The sequence below is a fragment of the Oncorhynchus nerka genome, linkage group LG17 (assembly GCF_034236695.1).
Source record: "Oncorhynchus nerka isolate Pitt River linkage group LG17, Oner_Uvic_2.0, whole genome shotgun sequence".
Lineage (NCBI taxonomy): Eukaryota > Metazoa > Chordata > Actinopteri > Salmoniformes > Salmonidae > Oncorhynchus > Oncorhynchus nerka.
Genome location: NC_088412.1, coordinates 41,004,341 through 41,014,523, shown reverse-complemented (window position 1 = coordinate 41,014,523; position 10,183 = coordinate 41,004,341).

Below are 10,183 nucleotides of genomic sequence, written 5' to 3'. Positions count from 1 at the left end.
ATGAATAGTAGTTAACTATCCCCTACTGATCTCTATTCCTGACCCCTATCGGAACTATCCTAGGCCTTTAAGTGATCTCTCATCATTGAAAGCTATCAGACTGTGCTGACCCCCTACTGATATCTCATCAATGATTTAGATCACCCGGTCGTCACCGGTTTGTCACCACATATATTCACTTTACTGTACTTTCAACTTGTCAGCAAATTATAAATTTACACAAGAATTCATACTCACTCAGTAATACTGATCAAAATTTAGACAAGACTATACGAAAATATGCAAAGTTTGATTTAACAGGTTTTGCTTACCTTGTTTGTGGTGCGCCTTGTGATCAGTTTACCGAGTTGAGCAGAATTGTTGTCCTCCCCCGAATTCCTTCACCTCTGTCCTCCGTGAATCGTCCTTTCACCCTCTCTCCCTCTCACACCCAAATCAACTCACTTTGATGGATCGTTATTTAACCATCCTCTGCTACCATTTCTGTTGATAATGGGATATGATAAAGGGTGAGTCGGTCAAGGATTGATGCAGACAAGGTGGTAGATTGTACGACAAGCGACAGGTTTATTTCAAAGTGGAGATATCTGGTACAGCGTATATACGGGCCCCTCTGTTAGCTCATCAGAGACTAGCAAAAAAGACACTAGCTAACAATGGGTACAAGCTTCATATACAGAACAGAAAGTAGGTTGATATCTAGGAGATCGGATCTTCGGATTGGATCAGGCTGGGGTGTAGTCATCCGGCATTGGCTCTGTTGTCTGTCCGTCATCGTAGAATCCTGCCATGCCTGTTCTTGGTCGTCACACCCTGTTCAGCTGAAAAGGAGATCTGGTGTGTGTGCTATCTTCAGTCACACAATGTTCGGCTGGGAGGGAGATTATGTGTGTGTGTTAGTTTGTCTCTAAGTCTAGGCTTTCTGCCAATCTGTGGGTGTCTTATCTGGGTGTCCTCGGCAGCTATGTGTGTACTGTATGTGCGTCGTCCCTGTCTTCTGGGGTCAGTGTGTAAGAGCGTATGCGTCCCTATCTTCAGGGGAGTTGTGGCCGAACTGCCGGCTAGCACCTGTGGCTAGGAGTATCCTGTTGTGACAGTGTTCTGGATGATTACAGTGAGTGTGTGTGTGTGAGAGATATCCTGTATGGGGCCCAACCTGTTTTACTATGTGTCTCAGCTATAGTAGTGTAATGTCACCTACATAGGAATTAGCAGTAATGTAATGTCACCTACATAGGAATTAGCAGTCCTCTACACTAGCGGCAGACGCAATTTTCGAGAGAGTTTCCTTAGAGACTATGAAAAGAATTACCAATATGTCCTTGATCCAATTGAGTAGTAAGTAGGCTATATTTATGTTGTGATGTTGTTAGGACATCTTTAGGCCTACTGTGTTGATAAGGTAATTTGATTTATTTGAAAATAATTACTTTTTGTTGATAATGATTTGATAAGAAATGGTCAAAAACACATAGGCAATATTATTTACTGTGTCGATAGGAGAGTAGGCTAGTGTACAATAATAACGTAACTTGATGTGCTAGTATTATTTATTTGATGGGTGAAAATTGAATTGTAAATGAAAATATACACACGTAGGATATATACATATTTGACATTGTAATACACTATCCCTACATGCCATTATTGTGTGCTGGAGCTATCGGTTTATTTTTCCACTGTTACTAGGCCTTCACATTCACACTCAAACTGAATTGTAATGGGGGATGCATAACTACTTTTCACTGAAGAAGGGAACGAGGTACAACATACAACTTCGATCACAGACCTTAAAATCATGCCTGACAAGACCAACAAAATCATAACGGTGTCCTAATATAGTGTGGATACAGGAGTAGCCTATTCTACAATAATGTAACTATGTGCTTGTATTATTCATCTAATTGATAAATGAAATTGGAAATGTGGATGGGTAAGCTACTTAATTTAATGATTACGGTATTGTACAAGGTAGATACAGGAGTAGCCTATAGCCTACAATAATAAAGTCATTGAATGTGCTATAGTATAATTGATTTAATTGATGAATGAAATTGTAAATGGGGATGGGTAGGCTACTTCATTCAGATAATACTGTATTGTCTTGCTATCTCTGGGAGTATGTTAATGAAGGCTTTTCAGCTGTTGAACTATGGCAAGGTCTAACTTATTTCTAAATATATCTTTCTTTTAGTCAAGAAGTGATGAGCCAGAGCAACCAATCAGCGTCACTGTAGCTGTTCTACCCACCACCCACACTGCTCTCTCTCCACAAGCAACCACATCCTCTTCTCCTGTTCAACTAATTTGCCGCCACACTGAAAAGGACTGTACATACATACCTCTGTGCCCATCTCATTGCAACAAGATCCATCCATGGCTAAAGCTGGACACCTAAAATGTGAGAAATGTAAACAAGATGCTACAGTATTGTGTATGTGTGTGTGTGTATGGATGGAGTTCCAAGAAAAGACATGAGAAGACGGCAAAGGAGATAGTGATGAGAGTGAGAGCATACAGCTCCTTGGGATCTAAAATGAGTGTGGGGTGCCCTTTTGTGTCTCCTTTTTGTCCGTTTGAGGATACTACAGTCACCCCTGGTGGAGGTTCATGGACCACTACTATTTAAGTCTGAGCAGAGGTTACCCTTCGAAGGTTGTGGTGCTATGTTGCGTGTTATCTTGAATACCAGGCAGATGTTTTGAGTACAGAATGAAATGGTATAAACTTAACAGGCTAAACTTGTTGAGTACACTCTTTGAGAAAGGGGTTCTATACATTTACATTTAAGTCATTTAGCAGACGCTCTTATCCAGAGCGACTTGACTGTTCTATAACAGGGTTCTTTGGCTGTCACCAAATGAGAACACTTTTTGGTTCCATGTAGAACCCTCTGTGGAATGGAGCCCAAAAGGGTTCTTCCTAGACACAGAATGAGTTCAACCTGGAACCATAAGGAGTCCTCCTATGGCGACAGCAGAATAATCCTTTTAGTGTGTACAGTCATGGACAAATGTTTTGGGAATGACACAAATTTACATTTTCACAAAGTCTGCTGCCTCAGTTTGTACGATGGCAATTTCCATATACTCCAGAATGTTATGAAGAGTGATCAGATTAATTGCAAAGTCCCTCTTTGCCATGCAAATGAACTGAATCCCAACTAAAACATTTCCACTGCATTTCAGCCCTGCCACAAAAGGACCAGCTGACATCATGTCAGTGATTCTCTCGTTAACACAGGTGTGAGTGTTGACGAGGACAAGGCTGGAGATTACTCTGTCATGCTGATTGAGTTCGAATAACAGACTGGAAGCTTCAAAAGGAGGGTGGTGCTTGGAATCATTGTTCTTCCTTTGTCAACCATGGTTACCTCAAGGAAACACGTGCCGTTATCATTGCTTTGCACATAAAGGGCTTCACAGGCAAGGATATTGCTGCCAGTAAGATTGCACCTAAATCAACCATTTATTGGATCATCAAGAACTTTAAGGAGAGCGGTTCAATTGTGAAGCAGGCTTCAGGACGCCCAAGAAAGTCCAGAAAGCGCCAGGACTGTCTCCTAAAGTTGATTCAGCTGCGGGATCGGGGCACCACCAGTACAGAGCTTGCTCAGGAATGGCAGCACGCACAGTGAGGCGAAGACTTTTGGAGGATGGCCTGGTGTCAAGAAGGGCAGCAAAAGAAGCCACTTCTCTCCAGGAAAAACATCAGGGACAGACTGATATTCTGCAAAAGGTACAGGGATTGGACTGCTGAGGACTGGAGTAAAGTCATTTTCTCTGATGAATCCCCTTTCCAATTGTTTGGGGCATCCGGAAAAAAGCTTGTCCGGAGAGGACAAGGTGAGCGCTTACCATCAGTCCTGTGTCATGCCAACAGTAAAGCATCCTGAGACCATTCATGTGTGGGGTTGCTTCTCAGCCAAGGGAGTGGGCTCACTCACAATTTTGCCTAAGAACACAGCCTTGAATAAAGAATGGTACCAACACATCCTCCAAGAGCAACTTCTCCCAACCATCCAGGAAAAGTTTGGTGACGAACAATGCATTTTCCAGCATGATGGAGCACCTTGCCATAAGGCAAAAGTCATAACTAAGTGGCTTGGGGAACAAAACATAGATATTTTGGATCCATGGCCAGGAAACTCCCCAGACCTTAATCCCATTGAGAACTTGTTGTCAATCCTCAAGATGCGGGTGGACAAACAAAAACCCACAAATTCTGACAAACTCCAAGCATTGATTATGCAAGAATGGGCTGCCATCAGTCAGGATGTTGCCCAGAAGTTAATTGACAGCGTGCTAGGGCGGATTGCAGAGGTCTTGAAAAAGAAGGGTCAACACTGCAAATATTGACTCTTTGCATCAATTTCATGTAATTGTCAATAAAAGCCTTTGACACTTATGAAATGCTTATAATTATACTTCAATATTCTATAGTAACATCTGACAAAAATATCTAAAGACACTGGCAGCAGACTTTGTGAAAATTAATATTTGTGTCATTCTCAAAACTTTTGGCCACGACTGTAGATAGCACCTTTTTTTAAATTAATTGTTGGTGGGGAGTTAAGATAATCAGAAATACTATAAAACATCCCCACTTTTAGCACACATTTGCAAGCAGACAAAGTAACCTTCTATGTGTGCTGAGGCATGTGTGATCACTCAACATTGACAGGACAGACAAAAAAGACATGCTCACATGCAAACAAAAGATAACATGTGTCTAACTTGCACCATTGTGCAATTATTAAGAGACTAGATACAAATAGCTCATCCTGGCTACCAATGTTCTAGCATTCATTTATTGAGGCAAGCAGATCAGAGATGTCAATGTGGTACCCAAGCATATGCCATGTGTACTGTATGTGACACACACAAATATGTATGGTCATATTTTTTATGTTTTATTTTGTTTGTTATTCTATGGAGCCATCCCTTGTATCATTTTCTAGGTCTCCCAGGTATTTACATTTAATGTATGTATATGATTACTGCTGTTATTGTTACACAAAGTGGAACAAGGAAACCCAAAAGCAGACTCAGATGAAGAGACTGAGATGAAATAACCAAGGTATTCATTGAAACACAGGGGGAAGATGGAGTTGCAGGTTGCAGGAAACCTGGTGCGGAGGCTGAGGCTGGAGCGAGAGGGGTTGGGACAGGGTAAGCAGGTCCAGAGGAGAATCCAAGTGAGCAGTAAAGTGGGGAATCCAGGGCAGAGTAGTAGGATGAGGAGCCGTGGGACTGGAGACAGGGAACAGAGTCAGAGCGGGCAGAATGAGCAGAGATTACGATCTGGCAGTGTGGAAGTGGCAGGACTGAGTATTTGTAGAGGTCTTGATTATGGAACAGGTTGCAGCTGGTGGGGATCTGCTCTGACTCCAGCACACCTGTCTCCACCCACACAATCACAGAGAGAGAGGGAGAAGGAGAGGGAGTGAGCACTGGGGGAGTGGCGGCAAGGAGACACAGGATGAGCAGTAGAGGGTGTTGCAGGAGCAGACACAACAGCTAGGGAAGCTGTGACATCAATGGAGTGCGTTTGTAAGATCGTAAGGTCTTGGAGATTTCTTCTTCAATCTGGGAGAATGACTACTACTGAAAACTAACGTTTTTCTGTCTCATTATTTTACCCTATTAATTCAGGTATGTAATGTGCAAAAGTGGAATTTGACTCAAAATATTGAGGTAACATGGTTAATTCCATAGTCGATGAATTTGGTGACGTTTGAAGGCAGTTGAAGGGAGTTTTAACTGAGTGAAAAACTGGTTGGTATTTTCCCCAATGTAAGTAATGGAGTTCGGCTAGGTTGCTAATAGTTTACATGTAAGAGAAGGGATTTGTATTTGTATTTATTATGGATCCCCATTAGCTGCTGCTAAAGCAGCAGCTACTCTTCCTGGGGTAAGAGAAGGGATTAAGATGGCCTCCAAACTTTCTGTACTTTTTTTCAACAACGTTTTAGATCCAACTATTTTCTATGAACAAAGGCTCAGTTTACCTTAGGTAATATATGTACATTTGTGATGTCACGATAAAATGTGTTAGTGTTAATATTGCTACGAAAATAGTGTTTAACTGTTCGCTAGATTTATGTTAACCAAATTTAGCTTGGCTAAGTGCTAGTTATCTCTAGTCTAGTTGGTTTTAGTCAATGTCAGCTTACATGTTAGTGGTTCATAATGTAATGGTTGTAGCATTGTTTCACATACAGTGATTGCTCAACTAAAAGTTTTGCTATTATACTGCGGGATTTAGAGGTAATTTGTGGTATAGCCTGCATCACTACTTCATTACTCCAGACCAGCGCAAGGGGGACTGGTTATGCTTTTGGGTCCCAAGGCACTACTCTGTCTCTAACTCACACTTATTTGTTACTACTTGTCAGTATTACTGGTTCAATACCTGTGCTGACCGAGAGACCCATGAGGTGATGGTAGGCTTTTGATTTCTCTCTCTCTAAAAACAGAAATAAAGAAAAGAAGAAAACAGAAACACCTCTCTGACATAGGGTCCAGCATAGCTCTCGATCTGCTATATACTTATGGCCGGCCTATTGTAAGGAATTTTGGTTTAATCCAGCAGAAAAGACAGAATAAATAATACAACAAATATTGTGGTTAAACTCAAATATCCTAATTGATAAAAACATTTATCAATTGTAACTTTTAACACGTGGAAGGGGAAAATGTATTATTATTATGTATCACATCCGACCGTGATTGGGAGTCCCATAGGGCGGCACACAATTGGCCCAGCGTTTCTCTCCCTCTAAAAACATAAATAAATGTCTTGGCCTTTACAAATATTATTTGTTCTTGATTCAGATTACAATCAGATTACAACTTTTTTGGGGGAAAACTAAATAATTGCAATAATCTCCAAAATATCATTGGCATTGAGGAGTACACCACATCAGCCATTGTCTTCATCAATAAGTGCATCGATGACATCGTCCCCACAGTGACCGTAAGTATGTACATACCCCAACCAGAAGCCATGGATTACAGGCAATATCTGCACTGAGCTAAAGGCAAGAGCTGCCGCTTTCAAGGAGCGGGACTCTAACCCGGAAGCTTATAAGAAATCCTGCTATGCCCTCCGACAAACCATCAAACAGGCAAAGCGTCAGTACAGGACTAAGATCGAATCATACTACACTCGCTCTGATGCTCGTTGGATGTGGCAGGGCTTGCAAACTATTACAGACTACAATGGGAAGCACAACCGAGAGCGGCCCAGTGACACGAGCCTACCAGATGAGCTAAACTTCAATGCTCGCTTCGAGGCAAAAAATACTGAAACATGCATGAGAGCACCAGCTGTTCCGGACGACTGTGTGATCACGCTCTCCCCAGCCGATGTGAGTAAGACCTTTAAACAGGTCAACAGACGTATTACCAGGACGTGTACTGCGAGCATGCGCTGACCAACTGTCAAGTGTCTTCACTGACATTTTCAACCTCTCCCTGTCCGAGTCTGTAATACAAACATGTTTTAAGCAGACCACCATAGTGCCTGTGCCCAAGAACACTAAGGTAACCTGCCTAAACAACTACCGACCCGTAGCACTCACGTCTGTAGCCATAAAGTGCTTTGAAAGGCTGGTCATGGCTCACATCAACACCATTATACCAGAAACCCTAGACCCATCTCTGTTGCACTCCACACTGCCCTTTCCCACCTGGACAAAAGGAACAGCTATGTGAGAATGCTATTCATTGGCTACAGCTCAGCGTTCAACACCATATTGCTCTCAAAGCTCATCAATAAGCTAAGGACCCTGGGACTAAACACCTCCCTCTGCAACTGGATCCTGGACTTCCTGACAGGCCGCCCCCAGGTTGTAAGGGTAGGTAACAACATATCCTCCACGCTGATCCTCAACATGAGGGTCCCTCAGTGGTGCGTGCTTAGTCCCCTCCTGTACTCCCTGTTCACTCATGACTGTACGGTCAGGCATGACTCCAACACCATCATTAAGTTTGCCTATGACATAACAGTCATAGGCCTGATCACCGACAACGACGAGACAGCCTATAAGGAGGAGGTCAGAGACCTAGCCGTGTGGTGCCAGGACAACAACCTCTCCCTCCACGTGATCAAGACAAATGAGATGATTGTGAACTACAGGAAAAAGAGGACCGAGCACGCCCCCATTCTCATCGATGGGGCTGTAGTGGAGCAGGTTGAGAGCTTCAAGTTCCTTGGTGTCCACATCACCGACAAACTAACATGGTCCAAGCACACCAAGACAGTTGTGAAGAGGGCACGACAAAACCTATTCCCCCTCAGGAGACTGAAAAGATTTGGCTGCACCCTCGAGAGCATGGTTGCATCACTGCCTGGTATGGCAACTGCTCGACCTCTGACCGCAAGGCACTACAGAGGGTAGTGCGTACGGCCCAGTACATCACCGGGGCCAAGCTTCCTGCAATCCAGGACCTTTATACCAGGCATTGTCAGAGGAAGGCCCTAACATTTGTCAAAGATTCCAGCCACCCTAGTCATAGACTGTTCTCTCTGCTACCACACAGTAAGTGGGACCGGAGCGCCAAGTCTAGGTGCAAGAGGCTTCTTAACAGCTTCTACCCCCAAGCCATCTAATCAAATGGCTACCCGGACTTTTTGCATTGCCCCCACCCGTCTTTTACGCCGCTACTACTCTCTGTTATCTATGCAGAGTCACTTTAATAACTCCACATACACATATGTACATATTACCTCGACTAATTGGTGCCCCGCACATTGACTCTGTATCCGGTACCCCCTGTATATAGTCTCGTCATTTGTTTTACTGCTGTTCTTTAACTACTTGTTACTTTTATTTCTTATTCTTATTCATATTTTTTAAACTGCATTGTTGGTTCCCTAAATGCTTGTAAGTAAGCATTTCACTGTAAGGTTCGGCACATCTGACTAATACGATTTGATTTGCCATGTTGCTTATCCGGATGTTGTTTTCCAATATTTAGCAACTCTGCATTTAATTGTGCAAAAAAACATGTACCGGTAGTTACTATTAACTAAATATGTTATATGTACTTTGGTAGCATTAATTAACTTTTAGCTGTTACATGTAATTAAGATATTTCTCCCAAACGGGTTAAAATCCCTTGTTACTATGCAGCATTTAGGTCAACTTCAAGTAATATGAGGCAACTCCATTTAATAGATATGAGATTAAGTTCCTGCTGTTACAAAGTCATCCTGATGTGGGACAGGAAAACTTTCATATGCCGCTTGGAATTAAATGTACTGTTGTTTAATCAGGCTTATGGTGTTATCCTATAGACCTAGCAGATATTTGACAAACCACATGACCTTCGATTGGAACAGTAGAATGTACTAGTAGAACACAGAATGTACACTATGAGGAACAGCGATACTTCAAGGATTCCCATGCTCCCATTAAGTCTGCTATATTCTGGCCTCTGGTGTTTGACACACTCCACCTTTCGTCCTCTGTGGAAACAGGAAATACTCTTTTCATAGCACTTCGATTCCGAAGTGACTTTTTAGTATCAGGTTAGGAGAATTTACACAACAGGGTTAGAAGAATTAATGTAGAAGATTAGGAGACTGTGGATAAGGTACGGTAAAGGGTTAGCGGAAATGCTCTCCTAACCTGCTACAAAAATAACTTAATCGAAATGCCTTGAAAAGAATGTGTCCCCTTGTGGAACCAGAATCAGTCCATCTGTGGTCCCCTGGGTTGCACAGAGAGCCAGGGTGTATTATGTAACATGGTGGTCTGACTGTGCCAAAGGTCACATCACATACAGACTGAATTCAATATTACCAATGCAGTTTCTGAACATTTAAGGAAACATTGTTCCAATGTGTAATGATGGTGCTGAATGTGATCCCTTCGCTGTGTTCCAAGTCCTTGCACCAATGGAGGCTAATATGGAACCCAAACCGGCTGTGCGCGTGCGCCATCGTGCGCTATCGTGTGTAACAGTATAACTTCCGTCCCCTCGCCCCGACCCAGGCTCGAACCAGGGACCCTCTGCACACATCAACAACTGACACCCACGAAGCATCGTTACCCATCGCTCCACAAAAGGGGAACAACGACTTCAAAGCCTCAGAGCGAGTGACGTCACTGATTGAAACGCTATTAGAGCGCACCACCGCTAACCATTTCACATCGGTTACACTCACCCCCCTT